Source organism: Aquarana catesbeiana, linkage group LG05 (genome assembly GCF_042186555.1).
Source record: "Aquarana catesbeiana isolate 2022-GZ linkage group LG05, ASM4218655v1, whole genome shotgun sequence".
Classification (NCBI taxonomy): Eukaryota; Metazoa; Chordata; class Amphibia; order Anura; family Ranidae; genus Aquarana; species Aquarana catesbeiana.
Genome location: NC_133328.1, coordinates 208,860,712 through 208,883,905, shown reverse-complemented (window position 1 = coordinate 208,883,905; position 23,194 = coordinate 208,860,712).

Here is a 23,194-nt window from a genome sequence, read left to right as displayed (position 1 = left end):
TGCTGACAGGGGAATCCCTCCTGCCGAGACATTGGATTCTCCTCATGAGGGAGGGGAGCTGTTTCAGGACGGCTCCCCGCTATGATGGCTTTTACATTGCAGGGAATCACTGGCTAAAATAAAAAGATATCTGGATGATGCCTGTAGCTGCACTAAGAGAAGATATTGATTATTGGCAGTGGCTACAGCAGTGTAGCACCCTGGAGTTTAGGCAGGGATGCTGCTCACAAATTGACTTGCTAGGAGTAGTTATCCTGGTTGATTGCTAGAGATCTAATGATGTCTCCCTAAGTTTGGCCTTATTGCACTTTTCTCTTCTACCACTAGGTGGCCGGGCACTTGGTGGTACTAGATATGAGAAGGGCAACTCAAGGTCAGGTTATGGGTATTTGGGGTATCTCAGCCAATGGGCAGGGGTTTTCTTAAATCCCTTGGCCTGCTGGGAGAGCCTATATATTCGGGTAGAGTCTATGTTCTGTGCCACCTAGACGGCTGTCAGGGTGGACGTGTGTCATGTTGCCCTGGGCTGCTAGGCCAGAGATTGGGCCTATCCCGGGGGCATCTGGCTGCTAGGCTGTCTGAGGGCCTATCCAGAAACAAGAGAGCAGAGCAGGGTTGGGATTGTGGCTTGCAGTGCAACCAGAAGTGACGGTTCTGCCAGCCGGAGAACCTCTCAGTGGTCGGAGGTAGAAGGGAAGCTGTCGCCGCTAAGGGGCCAACCACCTTATTACCAGGGACCACAGTGAGTAACTGAAGCAGGTACCGAAGCAGTATTCTCACTGAACGGGCACGTTGGAGAATTGGGAAACTTCAGGCGGTAATCAAGTCAGGGACCCAGCCAGTGGAGGTGACGCTTGCAGAGCAGCCTTGTGTGTCAAGCCAGGGACCGAGCAGGCCAGCGGGGATGAAGCTTGAGAAGTATCGGGAGTGCCAAGCTAGGGACCCAGCAGAGAGGCAGGGGTGACGTTTGAGGAAGATACCACCATGAAGATTGGAGGAGCTCAAAGGATTCAGTGGCAGTGAATCAGAGGGTCTAGTGAGAGCCTGGGAGCTCAGTGGGCTGAAAAACTACAAGGAGAAGTTGTAGTGAAGGTGAGAGAACTGTTACGCTTTGTGTTAGGAACTGTTAAAGACTGTTGCCATAGGAGACAGCATTCCTGCATGTGCAGATGTGGCTTCTTGCTGGAGGTCTTTCCCTGCACAGCTGTCCTCCTATTGAAGTCTCGGAGTCTGCTAATTGAACTGGCAACCTCTCAAGGGTGTCCTGGCCCTAACCCTCTTTCCCCCAAAAAGTTTGTAAGAGAAATAAATATCTCTTTTGCATTTTGGCGCTCAATAACTTTATCCACCTTGCACCCACTATGCCTCACAACCCACTACATACAGAAGGATATCAGCTATCTCTGGCCCTGAAGGGTTCTCATTAGACTGAAGGAACACGGAGACCTTGCTACAGCAGTATCTGTGCAGCGTTTTTTCAAAAGCTATTTTTTTTGGAAAAAATACACTTTAAATTTAAATCGACAAAAACACAATGGGGTAGATTTACTAAAACTGGTGCACACAGAACCTGGTGCAGCAGCTGTGCATGTTGGCCAATCAGTTTCTATTTCTATTTCAGCTTGTTCACTGAAGTTTTGGCAATAAAACCTGGAAGCTGATTGGTGTCTATGCAGAGTTGCACCAGATTTTGTACTTTCCAGTTTTAGTAAATAACCCCAATACAATACCCAATTATTTGGTAAAATATAAAAGATGATGTTACGTTGAGTAAATAGATACCAAATGTGTCAGGCTTTAAAATTGTGCACGCCCGTGAAATGGTGACAAACTATGTACATTATATTATCCATAAGTGACGCTTTAAAAACCTTTACAGGTTACCACTTTAGATTCACATAGGAGGTCTGGTGCTAGAATTTTTGCTCTCGACCTGATGTGTGCGTTCGCCTTTGCACACAAGCACGGGGAAGCTTTAAAAACATTTTTTTATTGTATTTTTTTTTTTAATTTTACGCTGTAAAGTTATTTTTATTTTTTTTTACCAGCCCCCCTTGCCCCTGCTCTCCCTCCTAACAACGATCTCCTGGTCAGCAGCTACAGACAGAGGGAGGGGTTGGAGGGAAAGACAGGCCAGCAGCACTGCATGGAGGGGCCGCAGGGGATTGTTGGGGGGGCACTAAAGGGGGGGTGCAGCGGCGGGGGGGATTATATAACTATTTTTAGGCTGTGGCTGCCATGCAATTGGAGAGGCAGAGGAGGGAAGCTGGCATCAGAGCCACAGGGGATTGGTGTTGGGTGGGGTAGGGTTGTCACTTTTTCTTCAAGTCAAACCCGAACACTTTAGCGGTGCACAGCAATCTTTTTTTATAGCATGAACTATACATATATTTTGCAATTAAATAACATTTCTAATCAAGTGAAGTTAATCACAAGAGTTCCCCTTTACATCAGAGTCCAAAGAGTTCCCCTTTTACTTCTGAACTTGCAGAGTTCCCTTACAGTGTGACTCTACAGACTCTGATGTAAGGGAGAACTCCGGGGGCTCTAACATAAGGGATGCTCTGTAAACCCTGATCTAAGGGGGAACACTGAGAACTCTGATGTACGGAGAGGACTCTGATGTTAGGGGTGCTCTGAGAACCCTGATTTACCTTAGTGTACTCACTCAGAGGCAGGAGAGAGAAGGCCTCAGAAGGGGATAGACTTCAGTCAAAGACATGGATGGATGGTGAGCTCACTCACCCATTGGCAGTCAGCACCTCTCATCCAGATGTAGCTGAGGCTGCTGCAGTGTTGGTAGACACAGAGCGGTAGGGGCAGAAGGAAGAGGAGCAGATCAAGCCCTTTCTTCTCTCCCATCTGTGTGGGGGAGGAGTAATTGTTAGAGCTGGCTTTGGGCAGTGTGAAAGAGAGTGTAACAGACACTCTCGGCATACGCAACTGCAACCCCATAGTCTGGTCTGAATAATGTGTCCGGGTTTCAGGAGGTCTGAAACCCGAACACATGAATCCAGACCCGAACTGTCCGGGTGAATGCCGGTCAGGTGGCAACCCTAGGGTGGGGGGACATTGCAGCTTCCACTCCTTGCCTTAGAAAAAAAAATAATCAAACAAATGTGTGAAACAATAGATAGAAATGAAAAAGTACCTGTAACAAGTAAATAAATAAAAATAAATAAGATCACAGTCCCTGTATTTGAGGTGGGATCTAGCCACTGAGCTATTGTGTTGACAGTTCTGTGGGGAACAGCCCCCCCAGAACACACCAGTCAGTGTTCCCAGCCGTTGGCTGCCAGCGCTGATCAGATGCCGATTGGCTGCTGGTTTTCAAGCATGCCCGTTCGAAAGAAGCTGAACGTTATGCCAGCCTCTGTCGAACAGGCTATACACTGGCTGAATGTCAGCCCGTTTCTGTTGAACTGGCCTATATTTGGCCAGTGTATACCTGCCTTAAGGCTTGCCTTTACGAAAAAGGACTCTTTCTTTCCCTGTTAAGGTTCACTCGTTTCGTTCAGTCAGTGCCTTTTGGACTTTTCAGCACCAGGCGTCTGTTTCACGGATTTGCAAGGCCGCCACCTTGTCCTCTTTTTACACCTTTGTAAAGTTGATCAGGAGACTGGTGCTTCAAACTGTTTTTTGAGTTGGCAACCTCATTCCCTTGTTTGAGCCTGTTAGCATGTTTTCTGTGTTGCCCACTCTTCAGTTGTTTTGCCTATGGACTTCCCATGCACAATTGAGAAATAAGGTGTTTTACTTGACTGTAAAATCTTCCTGGAGTAAAGTATCCTCCCTTCTGATATGCCATTTTCTCCGACTGATTTCTAAAAACAGAGGATTGTTTGGCGTGGGATAGGTTGTATGGGCTGTCCTAACAACTTTGTTTGCTAGTGTCCCTACCTTAAGGTGGCAGCAAATAACCCACCCAATACTTGAAGGAACCTGTGTTCTGTACTGAACTCCAAGAAAGGAAAGTCAAAAAATCTTATTTTAAGGCTCTAAGCTGCACAGATTATGAACAAAAAAAAAAAATTGACAGGGTTCACTTGAGCTTTCAGGAAAATACAAAAATTGTCATGAAAGTGCACTCACACTGGAACTTTGGTAAACTGAACCACACCTTAGTTTGATACACCCCCACTCGGGTCTGCACTTACACTGGACTATAAGGCTTCTGCTTCTAAGTGGTCCCAGGCGTGGTATGCTTAACCAATCCTGGGAGTGGTTCAGACCACTCACACTACACAAACAAACCTACCCAAGTAGGTCCCCTGTGCCAGGGACAAGTTAAAAGTGCCTGTATAAGTGCGTCCTCAAATGTAGTCTGAAGAGAGTTATAAGACTTAGGCTGGGTTCACACATATGCAATGTGGGAACCAGCGCATTCCAGTATGGGTCCCCGCATCGCATGTCACGTGCAGGCATGACATCCCCAGATCGGTTTGCAGATCGCAGTGCGAACTGTCAAATGGTACAGGAATCGGATCGCATGGGTGTTCACACCCATGCAATCCGATTCCAGCGCGGACCAAAAAAAGGGTCCTGCACCATTTTGGTGCGAATGAGATGCAATTTCAGCCTTACAGTTTGTATGACTGAATTCGCATCGCACAGACATCGCATGTGATCTGCACAGCAATGCGGTGCGAATTACATGCAATGTCTGTGTTCGCACCAGTGTGAACCCAGCCTCAATAATATCCCCCCTGGATATGATTTCTTTTTCCTCAACAGACTGCGCTATTGGAATTTAATTTATAATTCTGTACCTGGCTGCACCCTGATTACACTCCTAAAAAGGTAGTTATTCAAAAATAAAAATTAAAATTAGTGCGGCACTTGCTATAATTACCAATCAGATTCTATCAAAAGTATTATCATATGAGTACCATTAAAGAGGAAGTAAACCCTTATGGGTTTTCTTCCTCTTTTGCTCGCTGCTGAAGCCTGCAAATGAAAAGCATAATGGGCCAGTAAGCATCGCATACCAGCCCATTATGTGCCACTTACCTGCAAAAGAATCCAGTGATGTCCCCTGTGTGGGCAGCGTCCATCTTCTGGCCCTCTTCCTTCCGGGCCGCAGACTCCGGCTTTGTGATCATGCTCACGGGTGCCGCGATTAACGGCATAAGCTAGGGAAGAAACTGCACTTAGTTTTGTTTCTTCCTTGCGCATGCGCCGTTGGAATTTCCGGCGGACTACAAGTGACATACCTCCTAAACGGTGCATGTTTAGGAAATATTTCCACTACCTATAGGTAAGCCTTATTCTAGGCTTACCTATAGGTAGAAGTCCAAAAAATGGGTTTACAACCACTTTAAGCAATACAATACTACATATAAAAATGGAAGGTGCTCCATAACTGCTAATACTCAAATGCTCTGCATGTAAACAATGCATTTTAGTAAGCTTCAATCAATTTCTTTGCAAGTCTGCAAAACTGTGAATAAAGTGCTCCTTGATTAATATTCATACACAGTACACAGGCTTCAAAGCTGCAACACATACTATACAAAAGTGCAAAGATACAAAACATTTGCAAAATACAATTGTGCAAAAATAAAAAGAGTAATTTCCGCTTCCGGTCAATGGAACACAGATGGTCTTAGGAAGTTGTATATGCGCTATATCTTGTGTAGTATGCACGCATCCATATCCTGTAAGTGGCTTTGTTCCTCCCTTACATGCATGCACCCCGGAGAACAAAAGTGGGAAGGTTCTCTGCAAATCAAGCATATTGGAACCAGAGTAGCTGAGAGTTCCTAAGTTTAAAGCGCTTATGACCTTCTTATGGTACATAAGAGGTCAAAAAGTCTTGGTGAGTGTGATACAATAGGAGGGGAGTACTGAGTGTATTGTACAAGTCACTTTAATTCACAAGTGGATTTATTGCATAATAGACTGATATTGGAATCTTTTATATAATTTTAATGTTTTGTGTTGATTACAGAAAGGATTAAGCACAAGTCACTTTTTATTTTTGCACAATTGTATTTAGCACATTTTTTGTATCTTTGCACTTTTGTATAGTATTTGTTGCAGCTTTGACGCTTGTATACTGTGTATGAATATGAATCAAGGAACACTTTATTTACAGTTTCACAGATTTGCACAGAAATTGATTAAAGCTTAGTCAAACGCATTGTTTACATTCAGAGCATGAGCATTAGCAGTTTTGGAACACTTTTTTAGGCAGCACTTTATATGTAGTGTATTGCTTAATGGTACTCATGATGATCCTTTTGATAGAATCTGATTGGTAATTATAGCAAACTCCGCAAGTTTTGTTTTTACAATTCAGATTTACCAAGTAAACTGAACCTCAGAGAACTGCAAGTGGTTTATTTGCTTTAAAATGTATAGTTCTTATGCAATCACATAGTAATGAGGGCAAAAGAGGTGGATTTATCAATAAAGGATGGTTATCTTGCAAAATGAATGTTGTTAAATAAGGTGAAGCTGTAATTACTTAGAAGAACTAACCATGTTTGAGTTGAATTCGTAAGAGAAAAGGGTTTATACTAGGTATTCAATATGAACACAGATTTAGCTAATTTACGAACATTACCTTGGCCAAGGGAACAGCCTTGTCTTGTTTAATTATTTTTTTTGCTCATTACACAGAAACAGTGCTTGACCTGTACCTCAGCCTTCTCTGTAATGTTTGTTGACAAACCAGAAGCAGAAGTTTAAGCCGGATTCACCCCATTTCTGTTGAATTTAGCATAAGTTGATGCACACTTAAAGCACTTGAATTGATGTGCGTCGATAGCAGTTTTAATGTGTTATGTTGATGTGCATGCTTTTAATGTGTTACATGTCTGTGCCAATTCTGCTTTAAATTACCACTGTCACTATAAACCCAAAAAAACGATGATGACAGGTGATGAGGATAAACACCGTGGTTTTGGTTACTGAAGCCCCCTGATTCCCTCGTTAGAACTGAGGAGAAGAACATATTCAATACCTTCGCCATCTCTCCATTCTTAGTAACCAGATTCCCTTCATCATTCTTTATGAGACCAATATGATCTGTAGGGATGAGCTTCGAGTTCAAGTCAAACTCATGTTCGACTCGAACATCGGCTGTTCGCAAGTTCGCCGAACAGCGAACAATTTGGGGTCATCGCGGCAAATTCGGATGCCACAGAACACCCTTTAAAAGTCTATGGGAGAAATCCAAAGTGCTAATTTTAAAGGCTTATATGCAAGTTATTGTCATAAAAAGTGTTTGGGGACCTGGGTCCTGCCCCAGGGGACATGGAGCAATGCAAAAAAAAGTTTTAAAAACGGCCGTTTTTTCGGGAGCAGTGATTTTATTAATGCTTACAGTCAAACAATAAAAGTGTAATATCCCTTTAAATTTCGTAGCTGGGGGGTGTCTATAGTATGCCTCTAAAGGGGCGCATGTTTCCCGTGTTTAGAACAGTCTGACAGCAAAATGACATTTCAAAGGAAAAAAAGTCATTTAAAACTACTCGCGGCTATTGCATTGCCGGTCCGACAATACACATAGAAGTTCATTGATAAAAACGGTGTGGGAATTCCCCACAGGGGAACCCCGAACCAAAATTAAAAAAAAAAAAAAATGACGTGGGGGTCCCCCTAAATTCCATACCAGACCCTTCAGGTCTGGTATGGATATTAAGGGGAACCCCGTGCCAAAATTAAAAAAAAAATGGCGTGGGGTCCCCCCAAAAAGCCAAACCAGACCCTTATCCGAGCACGCAACCTGGCAGGCCACAGGAAAAGAGGGGGGGACAAGAGAGCACCCCCCCTCCTGAACCGTACCAGGCCACATGCCCTCAACATTGGGAGGGTGCTTTGGGGTAGCACCCCAAAACACCTTGTTCCCATGTTGATGAGGACAAGGGCCTCATCCCCACAACCCTGGCTGGTGGTTGTGGGGGTCTGCGGGCGGGGGGCTTATCGGAATCTGAAAGCCCCCTTTAACAAGGGGACCCCCAGATCCCGGCCCTCCCCCCTGTGTGAAATGGTGAGGGGGTACAAAAGTACCCCTACCATTTCATTAAAAAAACTGTCAAAAATGTTAAAAATGACAAGAGACAGTTTTTGACAATTCCTTTATTTAAATGCTTCTTCTTTCTTCTATCTTCCTTCATCTTCTTCTGGTTCTTCTGGTTCTTCCTCCGGTGTTCTCATCCAGCATCTCCTCCGCAGCGTCTTCTTCCCTTCTTCTCCTCGAGCCGCTCCGCATCCATGGCATGGAGGGAGGCTCCCGCTCTTCTCTTCAGATAAGGGTCTGGTATGGATCATTGGGGGGACCCCACGCCGTTTTTTAATTTTGGCGTGGGGTTCCCCTTAAAATCCATACCAGACCTGTAAGTGATCTTGTTTAAAATGGGGGGGGGGTGTTTTCTATCTATTCTCCCCTATATTGATACAAGCTAGTTTAGTAGTATTTACTTAATTACTTAGTATTACTTATGTATTATGAAATATTTTATTATCCACCATTCTATCATTTTGTTACCATGAGCTTCATATAAAGTCCCACCCTTTTTGTTGCCTCTTTGCTGCTTTTGCTGCTGCATTTTTGCTCCTTTTCCTCATAAGTATAGGGATGGAAGTTCCCTTACCATACCCGGTCATGGCTTCATTCAAAGTCCCAAATTTCCCAATTCCCCACTTTTTTTGGAGTGCCATTAACCGCTTGCCGACCGCCGCACGAACATGTCGGCAGAATGGCATGGCACCCTGTCGCGAGCTCCGGGAGTGTGATCGCGGGTCCCGTGGACTCGATGTCCGCAGGGATACCTGAGATCGTCTCACGGAGAGGAAGAACGGGGAAATGCTGATGTAAACAAGCATTTCCCCATTCTGCCTAATGACACTGACACTGGTCACAGCTCCCTGTGATCGGGAGCAGTGATCAGTGTCATGTCACACATAGCCCATCCCCCTCAGAGTTATAATCACTACCTAGGACACACTTAACCCCTGCAGCGCCCCCTAGTGGTTAACCCCTTTACTGCCAGTCACATTTACACAGTAATCAGTGCATTTTTAATCGCACTGATCGCTGTATAAATGTGAATTGTCCCAAAATAGCGCAAAAAGTGTCCGATGTGTCTGCCATAATGTCGCAGTCACAATAAAAATCGCAGATCACCGCCATTACTAATAAAAAAAAAATTATTAATATAAGTGCCATAAAACTATCCCCTATTTTGTAGACGCTATAACTTTTGTGCAAACCAATCAATAAACGCTTATTGCGATTTTTTTTACCAAAAATATATAGAAGAATACGTATCGGTCTAAACTGAGGAAAAAACATGTTTTTTTTATATATTTTTTAGGGATATTTATTATAGCAAAAAGTAAAAAATATTGCGCTTCTTTAAAAATTGTCGCTCTTTTTCTGTTTATAGCGCAAAAAATAAAAACCGCAGAGGTGATCAAATACCACCAAAAGAAAGCTCTATTTGTGGGGAAAAAAAGATGTTAATCTTGTTTGGGAGCCACGTTGCACAACCGTGCAACTGTCATTTAAAGTGATGCAGTGCCGAATCGCAAAAAACGCTCTGGTCTTTGGGCAGCCAAATGGTGCGGGGCTGAAGTGGTTAAGAAATAATGGCACCACAATCATAAGGCTAATCTTAGCGCATTTTTCACACATTTCCAGAAACACGGGCAGAAACGCTAGATTCTGCCCACGTTTCCATGTCCCTCAGGTGTGAATGCAGTCTCAAAGCAACATTAACCACTTGACAACTAGGCAATTAAACCCCCCTCGTGACCAGACCAATTTTCAGCTTTCAGTGCTCTCACACTTTGAATGACAATTACTCAGTCATGTAATACTGTACCCAAATATTTTTTTTGTCCTTTTTTTTCATACAAATAGAGCTTTATTTTGGTGGTATTTGATCACCTCTGGGTTTTTTATTTTTTGCGCTATAAATGAAAAAAAAAATTTTTGAAAAAAACACATTTTTCTTTGTTTCTGTGATAAAATTTTGCAAATTAGTAATTTTTCTTCATAAATTTTGTCCACAATTTATAATGCTACATATCTTTGGTAAAAATAACCCAAATTAGTGGATATTATTTGGTCTTTGTGAAAGTTAGAGAGTCGACAAGTTAGTGTAGTGCAAATCACGTGCAAATCATAAAAAACTGATCACACCTGATGTACTGACGGCCTATCGCATTTCTTGCGACCCGAACAAGTCAGGAAAGTACAAATACCCCCCAAATGACCTCTTTTTTGAAAGTAGACATTCCAAGGTGTTTAGTAAGATGCATGGAGGTTTTTGATGTTGTCATTTTTTCCCACAATTCTTTGCAAAATGAAGATTTTTTTTTCCCCCACAAAATTGTCATTGTAATAGGTTATTTCTCTCACATGGCATGTATATACCACAAATAACGCCCCAAAATACATTCTGCTACTCCTCCTGAGTATGGGGATACCACATGTGTGGGACTTATTCACAGCCTGGCCACATACAGAGGCCCAACATGCAGGGAGCACCATCACGTGTTCTAGGAGCATAAATTACACATCTAATTTGTTGACTACCTATTACACTTTTGAAGGTCCTGGAGAACCAGGACAATGACATGTGGCACTGACGACAAATGGCACTGATGTGGCACTGATGACAGATGGCACTGATATGTGGCACTGACTCTTATGTGGCACTGATGACAGATGGCACTAATACATGGCACTGATGACAGATGGCACTAATACGTGGCACTGACAGATGGCACTAATATGTGGCACTGATGACACGTGGCGCTGATGACAGATGGCACTGATGACAGATGGCACTAATACGTGGCACTGATGACACGTGGCACTAATACGTGGCACTGATGACAGATGGCACCAATTCGTGGCACTGATGACAGATGGCACTAATACGTGGCACTGATGACACGTGACACTGATGACAGATGGCACGAGACACTGACAGGTGGCACTGATGACAGATGGCACTAAGTGGCACTGGTGACAGATGGCACATATACGTGGCACTGGGGACAGATGGCAGGACAGATGGCAGGGGCAGATGGCAGGACAGATGGCAGGGACAGATAACAGTGGGGACACTATTTTTTTTTTTTTTTTCTTTCTGTTCACTTACCGCCGCAGAGGTTTGCTCTCCCTCCTCACACGCTGTCTCTGTGTGAGGAGGGAGAGCCGGCGATGAGAGATCATCTCATATGTTTACATATGAGATCGTCTCTCATTGGCACCGCCCATCGCGCTGAAAACGGCCGCTATGATTGGCCGTTTTCAGTGATCTGTGACTGGCTGTGTCCAAGGGACACGGCCAGCACAAAACTTCCCCGATGCGCGCCCGGGGGAGCGCGCAGCGCGGAAGTAAACAGGAGGACGTCCAGGGACGCCCTCCCGGCAATTGGAGTCCGCGCTGTGGTTAAAGGAAGGGAAGCTCCACTTGTTTGCTTTCTCCCCCCCTTCACTGCCACATTTGGCACCTTTCGGGGGGGGTAGGGAGGAGCGGATACGTGTCAAAACAAGGTACCCACTCCCATCTCTGGGTAAGATCGCTGCAATCGTTGTGCGGCAAGCTACGCAATTTCCAGCCCCTCTTCCTTCCCATCCGCTGCCTTCAGGGAAACACACAGGTCCCAGAAGACAGCAGGACCATTCAGAAAGCAGAGCTTGACTTGCGCATGTGCAATAGAAAACAGGCTGAAGCCGCAAGGCATCACTTCCTGTTTTCCTTAGTGAAGATGCCGACGCCTACACCTGAAGCCAAAGGACAGATTGGCTTGGGGTGCCGACATCGTGGGATTTCTGGACAGGTAAATGTCCTTATATTAAAGGTCAGCAGCTACAGTGTTTGTAGCTGCTGACTTAAAATTTTTTTTTTTAGGCTGGAACTCTATTTTAACTATTTTTAATCCTGATACTGCTAGCATTAGTAAATAGATAGGAGGGTATATTATATTTACTTTTTAAAAAATTTTTTTATGTTTCTTCAGTTGCTTCCAGATTACTAGCCTAGGCCAAAATGATGTCATTCATCCCATGAAAGTAATTTCTTTCATCTTGAAAAGAGGCTTTCCCAGCTATGCACGCACTCCTGTGTGCATGCCTGAGCCAAGGGCAGATGGATTCCAGGAAGGAAATGTTACATGAATCATCTGCCCTTACTTAAAGTGGTGGTAAAGGTTTTTTTTTTCTTTTTTTTAAATAACAAACATGTTATACTTACCTGTTCTGTGTAAGGGTTTTGCATAGAGCAGCCCCAACCCTCCCCTTCTGGGGTGTCCCGTTGGTGCTCCTGGCTCCTCCTCTTCATTGGGTGCCCCCACGAAGACCTGCATTCCCTGGAGGTGATCGGTTCTTCTACCTGTTAGGTATGGAGACGAGTGAGGGAAGATGGCCCCCATCCGTCTCCATACTATTGCAGGGCGGAAGCGACGTCAAAAGGTCACTTCCGCCTATAGCTCTTAAAGGGACATTTTTTATTTTATTATATTGTTAATATGAGATGTGAGGTCTTTTTGACCCCAGATCTCATATTTAAGAGGTCCTGCCATGGGCTATCTTTACTGTTGTCTTATTTTTTTATTAAAAAACAATGTATTTTTTCCCCAAAAAAGTGCGCTTGTAAAACCGCTGCGCAAATACGGTGTGACAGAAAGAATTGCAACGACGGCCATTTTATTCTCGAGGGTGTTAGAAAAAAATATATATAATGTTTGCAGGTTCTAACTAATTTTCTAGCAAAAAAAAACATGTTTTTAAACACCAAATCTCAGAAAGAGGCTTGGTCCTTAAATGGTTAAGATGGCCATGGCCGAAATGTGTTTTTCAAAGAGAGTTCTCAACAATTAAAGCATGGAGATATACAGTATTTGACAAAAGTGAGTACACCCCTCACATTTTTGTAAATATTTTATTATATCTTTTCATGTGACAACACTGAAGAAATGACACTTTGCTACAATATAAAGTAGTGAGTCTACAGCTTGTATAACAGTGTAAATTTCATGTCCCCTCAAAAGTGAGTACACCCCTAAGTGAAAATGTTCAAATTGGGCCCAAAGTGTCAATATTTTGTGTGGTCACCATTATTTTTCAGCACTGCCTTAACCCTCTTGGGCATGAAGTATACCAGAGCTTCACAGGTTGCCACTGGAGTCCTCTTCCAATCCTCCATGATGACATCACGGAGCTGGTGGATGTTAGAGACCTTGGGCTCCTCCACTTTCCGTTTGAGGATGCCCCACAGATGCTCAATAGGGTTTAGGTCTGGAGACATGCTTGGCCAGTCCATCACCTTTACCCTCAGCTTCTTTAGCAAGGCAGTGATCGTCTTGGAGGTGTGTTTGGACTTGTTATCATGTTGGAATACTGCCCTGCAGCCCAGTCTCCGAAGGGAGGGGCTCATGCTCTGCTTCATTATGTCACAGTACATGTTGGCATTCATGGTTCCCTCAATGAACTGTAGCTCCCCAGTGCCAGCAGCACTCATGCAGCCCCAGACCATGACACTCCCACCACCATGCTTCACTGTAGGCAATGTAAAAATATATACTAAATGTATACGCTTGCGCTAATGTTGTATCAAACAAAAATAAAATAAAAAATAATACAAAATGCAGCTGCTACACACAAAGTGCTAATCACTTGAAAAACATATCAATATAAATATAGCGCTCGCAAACACAATGAGTGAAAATATGTTGACCAAAAAAGAAACAAAGTCCAAATAAAGTGACTAAAGGTGCTCCGAACCAAAGTGAAGGAAATGTAAGGTGCTTCAGAAAAATTCAGGTGTGCAACATCCCCTCATGTATCCCCACTCACCAGATCAGAACGACCCCCAGCTTTTCAGTCTGGTGGGTCATTTAAAGCTTGGTAAAAATATCCTGGGATGGCAGATATGGTGATAAGTCATTAGGTCCAGAATTCCTTTATGGAGTTTCTCAGCCCCAGGGTTCGCACATTCCCAGTCTTGCTATCTGGCAGCTTCCAAACAGGCGTCTCTCTCCACTCCTACTCACACACCATCACGGATTGGTGATTGAACTGGTTGCTATGGATAAATGCTCTCTGTATAGGTGGCCATACACATATCAATATGATCATTTAACTGATCATTTGTTCTGACTAAAATTATAGAATTGAATATTGAATATGAATCATAAATCACAGCAAATCCATCTGAGATTTCAGTCAATTTTGACAAATGCTAAATAGAGTATTAGGCCTGGTTCACACCTATGCATTTTTTTAGTGCGTTTTCAGTTTTGTAGAAAAACACTACAGTCCAATTAACATGGTTTCCTATGGATGTAGTACACATCTGTGCATTTAATGGAAAGGGCCAGGGACTTATTTCTGGGTTTTGGTTCCATAGACTTCAATGTACTGAAAAACACAAAATGCACCTGCAATATGCAAACTGCAATCAGGCCTGATTCCCACCTATGCATTTTTGGTGCATTTTGCAGATTTGCACTACAGAACGTGTTCCATAGGAAACCATGTTAAATTAACTGTAGTGCAAATCTGCAAAATGCACAAAAAATGCATAGGTGTGAATCAGGCCTTAGTGCTGACAGAGAACATGTTTCTTGGTAATGGAACCAATTGCTTGGGCAAGGAACTATTTAAAGTAAAATGAAACCTGGGATTAGGTTTTAGGCCAGATTACGTTATCGCCCCAGCCAGCACTGGCCATACACAATTTAGTTTTTTGATCAGCCGGCAAAAAAACAACTGAACGGTTTTCCTGATCCACACAAATGTGGTGGATGGGGGGAATGTTCCTCACTACGATATTGTATTCTGACAGTGGGGACTCCTCCGCTGTCAGAATGCAACAATCAGTGATGCAGCCGATTGACCGTAGAGCTGATCAAACTAAAATTCTCCAGCAAGCCCGTTGGAGATAAGTGACGTGATGTCACAAGGGGTGGGCTCTTTGGGTGACGTCATTGGATGGCCATGCCCCATGCCTATATAAGAGGCGCCGGACAGCGGGGAACATAACAACGGAAGAAGTCAGCTTTGCGACGAGAACAGTTTTTTTCTTTTTTTTTAGTGGCTAACCGGGGGCGGCGAGGAAGAAGAAGAAGGCAGCGGTGACGAGGAAGAAGACGACACCGGGAGATGACAGCTCGGGGAGAAAACCGTGGAGGAGCTATTTTACTAATAAAGGGATTGTCAAAAACTGACTCTTGTTTTTTTCTACTTTATTGCTTTTTTGGTGAATGGGTAGAGGTACGATGTACCCGATATCCATTCACATAGGGTGGGGGGCCAGGATCTGGGGGTCCCCTTGTTAAAGGGGGCTTTGAGATTCCGATAAGCCCCCCGCCCGCAGACCCTGACAACCACTGGCTAGGGTTGTCGGGAAGAGGCAGTTGTCCTCATCAACATGGGGCAAGGTGCTTTGGGGGAGTCCCATCCCAAAGCACCCACCCCCCCATGTTGAGGGCATGCGGTCTGGTATGGTTCAGGGGGGGTGCTAGCTCGTCCCCCCTCTCTCCTGACCTGCCAGGCGGCATGCTCGGATAAGGGTATGATAACTTAAATATAACTTCAAAAAAAGTCTCACAAATAAATTGGTATAACTATAAGTGTTCATTGATGCTAAGTAGAGATTCCAATGACAGTCGGTCAGACTTCCAATCGACCAATCTCTAACAAATAGTGAGGATATCGACTTGTGATCAGTTCCAAGAAATCAATGTGACTTTGCTTGCAGACTCACCACCATAAGAAGTGTGCGCTTACCAGTTGCGCAGACAAGTAATGCCTGTGGCTAACACCCAGCCAGGACCTTTTCCTCAGTGGAGTTCCGATATCGGTCCAATCACCGCATCTGTGGGGGGATCTTCTGGTCCGGACTTCAACAGACCAAATCCTCCGCTGGAAGCTTGTATGCAACTCAATGCATGGTGATGCAAACGTGGCTCGGAGAAAAAAAAAATCAATAAAATAGCCATAGGTAAAACCCGCTTGTTTTTTTATTTACGTGTTAAAAATGCAAAATGCCAAATAGGCGTAAAGACAGCAAAAGATAAAAATATATGCGGCAAGCCGGCTACAATACACACGCCCGTGCTTGCAAACAACCGGACGTAGCGCGCAGTGACGTGCATCGCTCCTCCCGAGATGATTGGACCGATATCGGAATTCCACTGTGGAAAAGGCCCTGGCTGGGTGTTAGCCACAGGCATTACTTGTCTGTGCAGCTGGTAAGCGCACACTTCTTATGGTGGTGAGTCTGCAAGCAAATTCACATTGATTTCTTGGAACTGATCACAAGCCGATATCCTCACTATTTGTTAGAGATTGGTCGATTGGAAGTCTGACCGACTGTCATTGAAATCTCTACTTAGCATCACTGAACACTTATAGAGTTATACCAATTTATTTGTGGGACTTTTTTTGAAGTTATATTCAAGCTATCATACACTGATCACTTATCATCACATTTATAGTGTTAAAGGTATAGAGCACAGCCATATTTGTTTTTTTATATGTATTTGTGTGTATTCCACTTTGTGTTGCAGCTTATTTGTAAGGTTTTTTTCCAGCGCAGTCTTTTTTCTTATTATAAATGCTCGGATAAGGGTCTGATATGGATTCTGGGGGGGGACCTCCCGCCGTTTTGTTTTTTATTTAAGCGTGTGGGGGGTCCCCTCCGAATCCATACTAGACCCGAAGGACCTGATATGGACTTGGGGGGAACCCCGCACCATTATTTTTGCAAAATTTTTTTGTCTGCAAATTTTTTTTTTACATTCAGCTTTCAGCGGGGGAACCTTGCTGACATCTGATGACTCGTCGGTTGTTAGGGATGCGGTGGCCGGCTTCCCAGCCCCCTCTTTAGCAACCAGCTGTATACAGTGTGTTTTACAGTGCATTTAGAGAGAAAAAAAAAAAACGGAAACCACAAAATGAATGAAAACTGCATGCAAAAACGCATAAAAAATGCTGGTTTTAATAACGCAAAATGCACCGAAAAATGTGCCTGAAAAACGCATCAAACACAGGCACAAATGGATGGGCACATGGACCCAGAAGCACGGGCTCTGCATCGTGGTCCGTGCACCTGTCAAGCTCAGCTATACAGGTGAGTCCATACAGCCGATTCACAAACATTCACTTTCTACTGGCTGCAGGCATACAGCTCAGTGGTAGTAAGCAAATGGCTCTGCACATTGTACAGGGTGAATGAACCCTTTAATTTTAACAAACTGTATTAAAAAAGACTTTATGCCTTTTTTTTTAAATAAAACACACATCCATTTTCTAATACAATCATTGTGAACCTGCCCTTTAAGCACCCTTGGGCTCCAGTGTGTGGAGATTGACACACATCTTAAAGTGCTTGTAAACCCGATTCATGAAATTTGACCTAAACACATCTATCTGTAGTGTTTACTTATCTCTCTCTAAGTCTTTCTGCTGCTCCATTCTTCTGTTATCAACATGATAACTTCTGACAAGTTCTCCAACAACCAAGATAAAACCAGCCTGAAATTTGCATCACGGTGGGTGCTACAAATAGTTTAGCAGAGAGCTGGTGTACTCACAGCACAGCTCTGCACATTCCTTCCTTCCTCTGCCTATGTGGAGTGGAGGTGTGTGCCTTTCCTCCAATCAGCTGTCGCACAGTGTATGCCAAGAATCCACTCCCAGTGCTAAACAGGAAGAGAAAATCTCTAACACAATGTTCACTTTCTAAAGAATATAGCAAGCTGAAGACAGCAGATATACATGTAAAACTTATGTAAGGGAATTTTTTTCATCCTTGTATATCGCCTGAGGCTGTTCACTTCACTGGGTATATGTGAGGGTTTACCACCACTAAGTTCACATCTATGCGCTGCGATAACGCAAGCACCAAAATAGCACCAAGGAAGTGCATATGCCTTAAGTTATCATGCTTTGTGGCACGCTGTAAGGTATGACAGGGTACCGTTAAGAATGAATGGCACCACAGTGCACCAACGTGAAAACCTACGTCTCCATGGGCTGTGGAAATGTACACAAAGGGACAGAGCTGACATATGATAACAAGTTTTGCAAATTCTCGGTAATAGCTTTCTGTATACACCACTTATATCAGACTAACTGCTGCTAATCAAGGCCTTTGTAGTCTGGATTAAGGGAGACAGCATTTTGACAAGGCTGCAGTCAACTGAGCTGGGATGAGCAGTGCAGCTGCAGTGAGTCAGATATTAAATAGCAGATTAGCAAGGATGTAGGAACAACCTGAAATGGCAGACATGGATACACTAGTGGATATGTCAGAGACAGGTATACCTCCAAATCAGTGGTCTCCTACAGAGAAGGATTCAATTGGACTTCCTGCACCTATTGAACATCAGCGAGAAAGGAGGATCACTGACACGGGTAGATAACGTTGATACTTCTGCAATTTTTTGATAAATCAAATGCTCATGTGACATTAGCTCATCACATTAAAAGGTTTGTACGCTGCAGATTTATGGTGACAAAGGGAGAGTGCTGTATCTCTATTTAATGCTAATCTGATGTAAACTTGAGTAACCGTTTAAGCAAATCTAGGTGTCTATCAATATTTGTAAACTTACCTTAGCAAAGCCCCATTCACACTTGCAGGCAGTCTGAGTCCAGGGCTGATCATCTTCAGGCAATCGCTCTATGATTAGTTGCAGGATCTGTCAGCCTTCCATTGCTTTCAATGGGGCTGCTGCCTGTCGCTAATCTAACCCCCGCTGGGTCTCTCTCATGTAATCGCTAACTTTTGCAAGTGTGAATGGGGCCTTAAGCCTAGCACACACAGGCTGAATGTTGGGCGGCATCAGCCGGTTCAAAAGGAACCAGCCGACGTTCGGCCCGTGTGAACTATAGCCGGTCTGACAGTAGTCAGCCATTCGACCGGCTTCCGTCAAAGAGGTATAATCGAAAAGGGTCTGCTGATCAGTATCTGATCAGCACTCTCAGCCAATGGCTGAGAGCACTGACCGGTGTGTTCTGTCGGAACACAATAGCTCAGCAGGGGGAGATCACTGTACTAAAATTGCATTGTTAGTACAGCAGCTCCTCCGAAGCTCCCCCCCTTTTTTTTTTTTTTTTTTATTCAGCCCAATGGGCTCAGGGTTAGCTCACGCCACATGCATTCCAGTGCTTTTTTTTTTTTTTTTTTTTTTTTTTTGTACGTAACTTTACTGGAACGCAGTAAAATGCATTAAAAACACACCGGAACGTATCTTCATGCATCAAAAATGCACCGGACCCCAGTACAGTTAAAAAAACAGGAAGAAGAAAGTATCTGGAACACTTCAAAAAGTGCATGAAGAAACTCCTCTGGAACAGATCTGGAGATTGTTTTTATGGTGTGTGTACCTGGCTTTACTCTTTAATTACCATCTGGCCCAGAGGCCAGTGTTATACCTGTGTGGTGTGTTATGCTAACATGTGTTGCGTTTAGGCAGTCTATGACCTCAGACCAGGCAAACCTGGGGTCATATTTGAGTGTGTTTTATGTATTCGGAATAAAAACTACACAATAGTTATCTTTGTACAGGATTTTTATATATAGATATATATATCAGCCTGTGCAGCACTTTAAAAAATAAAGGGAGACCGTACAGATAAAATGTAACTCAACACAAGAGTGTTAGGAGGACCCTTCACATTATTCATGCATTCTAATGGACAGATAAAATTCATATTCTGGCCAACAGACTACGTGAACATGCATAAAGCCATGTGTAATATTTTTGGTGGGACCACGAATGAGCCAACCCACATCTCATGGGAGTAATAAAAGTGCCGCTTCGGCGTTCGCCTAGAGATGAGTTTGAAGTATGCCTAAAGTTGAACTTTATGTACAACATGAAAATGGGTGGACAGGCAGGATTTTTAAGGCTACTTTCACACTGGGGCGTTGGGGGTGTCGGCGGTAAAGCACTGCTATTTTTAGCAGCGCTCTACCGTTGTTTTTGCAGCACTTTTCGGCCACTAGAGGGGTGCTTTTAACCCCCGCTAATGACCGAAAAAGGGTAAAATGCGCCCACAACGCGCCACTGCATCAGCGATTTGCCGGGTCTTCAGTGGCGCTGCCCATTGATTTCAATACCGCTCCTACAGCGCCTCAAAGATGCAGCTTGCAGGACTTTTTATGGCGTCCTGTCAGCGCACCGTGCACCTCTAGTGTGAAAGCACTCGGGTTTTCACACTGGAGTGAGAGGAGAGGCTCTTTACAGGCACTATTTTTAGCGCTAAAGCGCCTCAGTATGAAAGTAGCCTTATGCAGAAGAGACTTGCTTTTGTCTCCTCTGCATTAAAGTTGCCTACCTTCCTGTCTGCCACTGTACATGCGCAGCTCACTGTATAAATTCGATAATACTGAAGTTGATGGAACGCATTTGCGGAAGTGATGTCATCCCCAGCCGGCAATCGAGACCCGGAAGCCAGCTGCTCAAAGATGTCAGTAGCTGGTGGGGAGCCACATCGCTAGAGCCCAGGTGAGTATAGTTTTGCTTTAAAGTATAACAAAGCATTCACATGAAGCACTTTGTCATGCAAAGTCGCAGCCTATTCCTGGCAATGGCACAGTTCCAATTGGTGCGACGCCGACTTGTGGCACCGCACCAGTTTTGCAAAAGTAGTTCCTGCACTACTTTTGCCGATTTCGGGTGCGACTTTAATAAACATCTGTGCATGAAGCTGCACTGTTCAGATAAAGTCACGCGATTTCAAAGTCATGCTTAATGTGAACAAGGGCAAAAGACAAAACCTTTTTTTGTTTAGGATAGAGTGCTGAGGAATTAGAACCCCTGTCAGGTTTGTATTGCTGTCTGTGCCCATTTTAAAGAGATTCACCCTCTCTATTTGTCCCGTTTACCATTATCGTGGAAAGTAAAAGCAAATCCCACATTTTGGGTTGTCCCCAGAAAAGTAATAGAGGGGAAATCTCTTGGGGAAACACACTATATGTGTTTATATAATATGTACAAGAGTGTTTCCCCTCTATTACTTTTCTGGGGACAACCCAAAATGTGGGATTTGCTTTTACTTTCTTCTTTACGTATTTTCTCGAATCGTCTTCCAGGGCATCATCCAAGAGAGAGGCTTCTCCTCCCTGAAACAAGAAACGCATTAGTCCACTATTATAAATTTGTTAGCATTACCTACGTGCCTCAGTGTGGTGTGGTGTTTTTTTTTTTTTTTTTTGTTTCCTCCAAACCCACAGGAGCTGCAGAACGTTTATTATTTTTTAAGTCTCTGTGCTTTTTTTGCAGGAGACTCCCTGTCCAGCTTCCTATTCAGCCCAGCGGGCCTTGGTAGGGCGAGCAGGGGCAGCAATTGAGCAAATCGCTCTGCCTGAGATTTCACCCCTACAGAGGGGTCTGAAACTGGCATTTTCCCCCGGATGCCGCTCTCTTTGCTGGTGGAGGCCACCTGTCTGCCCGCAGCCAGCCCACCTGACCCCCATACTGCCGCGAACGGTGGCCGCTGCACTCTGTAGTCTTTCCCGGCTTATCTCCCGCATGGAGGCCCCACAGGGTGTACCAAGATGGCGCAGACACCGGAAACGTCACTTCCGGTCACGCAATTCCGGTCAGTGGCTTTGCGAAGACTGAAAGCCTTCTAAGAAAACAATAGAGCAGGGTACTTCTGGTGACATAATTTCCGGGCAGCGGCGCAAATTAAAAAAAAAAGACAAAAATCAGCGGAAGTCCCCCTCCCTAATGGCAAGCCAGAAAGGAGGACACTAGCGGAAGCGGCATGTGCAGGTATGTCCACCAACCTGCATGGGATCAGCTGGGGGTGGGGCCGGAGCTCACGCAGGAAGCAGTTAAAAATGTCCCTCTTAGCAGAGGACCCTGATGGCTGGACATGTCTGATGCTTCTCCACCCTGCCCTGCAGAGTCTGCAAGCTAGGACAGCTCCAAGGTAAGCCAGAGTATTCTGTCTTCGCCTCACTACAAACTTGTCTATTTACATGCAGTTTGGCAAACCGCCTACCTCACAGGGCCCTTTTGTACTTGGTTTCAGGCAAGGACCCAAGAGGAAAGAAAAGTAAAAAGCAGCAACAAAGCATGCGCTTCTTGCGGCCACTGTTTTCCTCCTGACTGGAAAAAACCTTTATGCCAAAAATGCATAGATGGTGGCCAAAGAATCGCAAGGTTACCTTAAAGACCTGCTCAGCTCTTTCAAAAAAGAAATAAAGAGCACCATGGTGCCACTACGCTCAGCAATTGAGAAATTGGAGACACCAGCAAGTGCTAGTCAAACCAGTACCCCATCTACCACTGGGACATGCGTCCCTTCAGGTAGCAGGGGGCAGGCAGAGCGACAAGAGCAAGAAGAAGATTCTGATGATCAAGCATCAGAGGGCAACTTGTTCCCCTCAGAAGATAGGGACAGTCTTCTAAAACTATAGCCGACACACTGGGCATCAAAGAGCAAAAAGCTGCAAAGCTTACCCTACATGACAAAATGTATAAAGGGCTGCAGCCCAAGAAACCTAGAATGTTTCCTGTACACCAAACTCTTAAAGACATTGTCAAAAAAGAGTGAGAAGAACAAGAAAAAAACTCTTCATACCAGCAGAGGATAAATGCAGATATTCATTTGCAGAGGCAGATACCAAGACCTGGGCTAGATGCCCCAAAGTGGATGCCTCTTTAGCAAGAGTCGCAAACAAATCCGACTTAGCTTTTGACGATGTGGGTACCTTAAACGACCCCATGGATAAGAATATATAAGCCCTTCTGAAGAGGGCCTGGGAAACAGGGGTGGCAAACCTGAATCCAGCGATAGCTTCCACCTGCACAGCCCGCACCTTACTAGTTTGGTTGACCCAGCTACAAGAGTTAAGCCCCATACACACAGATTTTCTGCTGATTTTTGTCTTCAGATTTACCAAAACCATGTAGTGCAAGGGCCTGCCTGATTGCATACCAATTGAAACTCCTAAGATTTGACCTCATATTATACAGTTTTGGTAAATCTGAAGGAAAAAAATCAGCAGAAAATCGGATAGTGTGTATGGGGCTTTACTGGAAAGTGACACACCAAGAGAAGAATTTGTAGGAACCATCCCCACACTGACCAGAGCGGCAGCTTTTCTAGCGGATGCCTCGGCTGAAACCGTGAGTATCTTCAAGGGCCACAGCTCTAGTGAACTCAGCCCGAAGAACCCTGTGGCTGAAGTCATGGGAAGGTGAG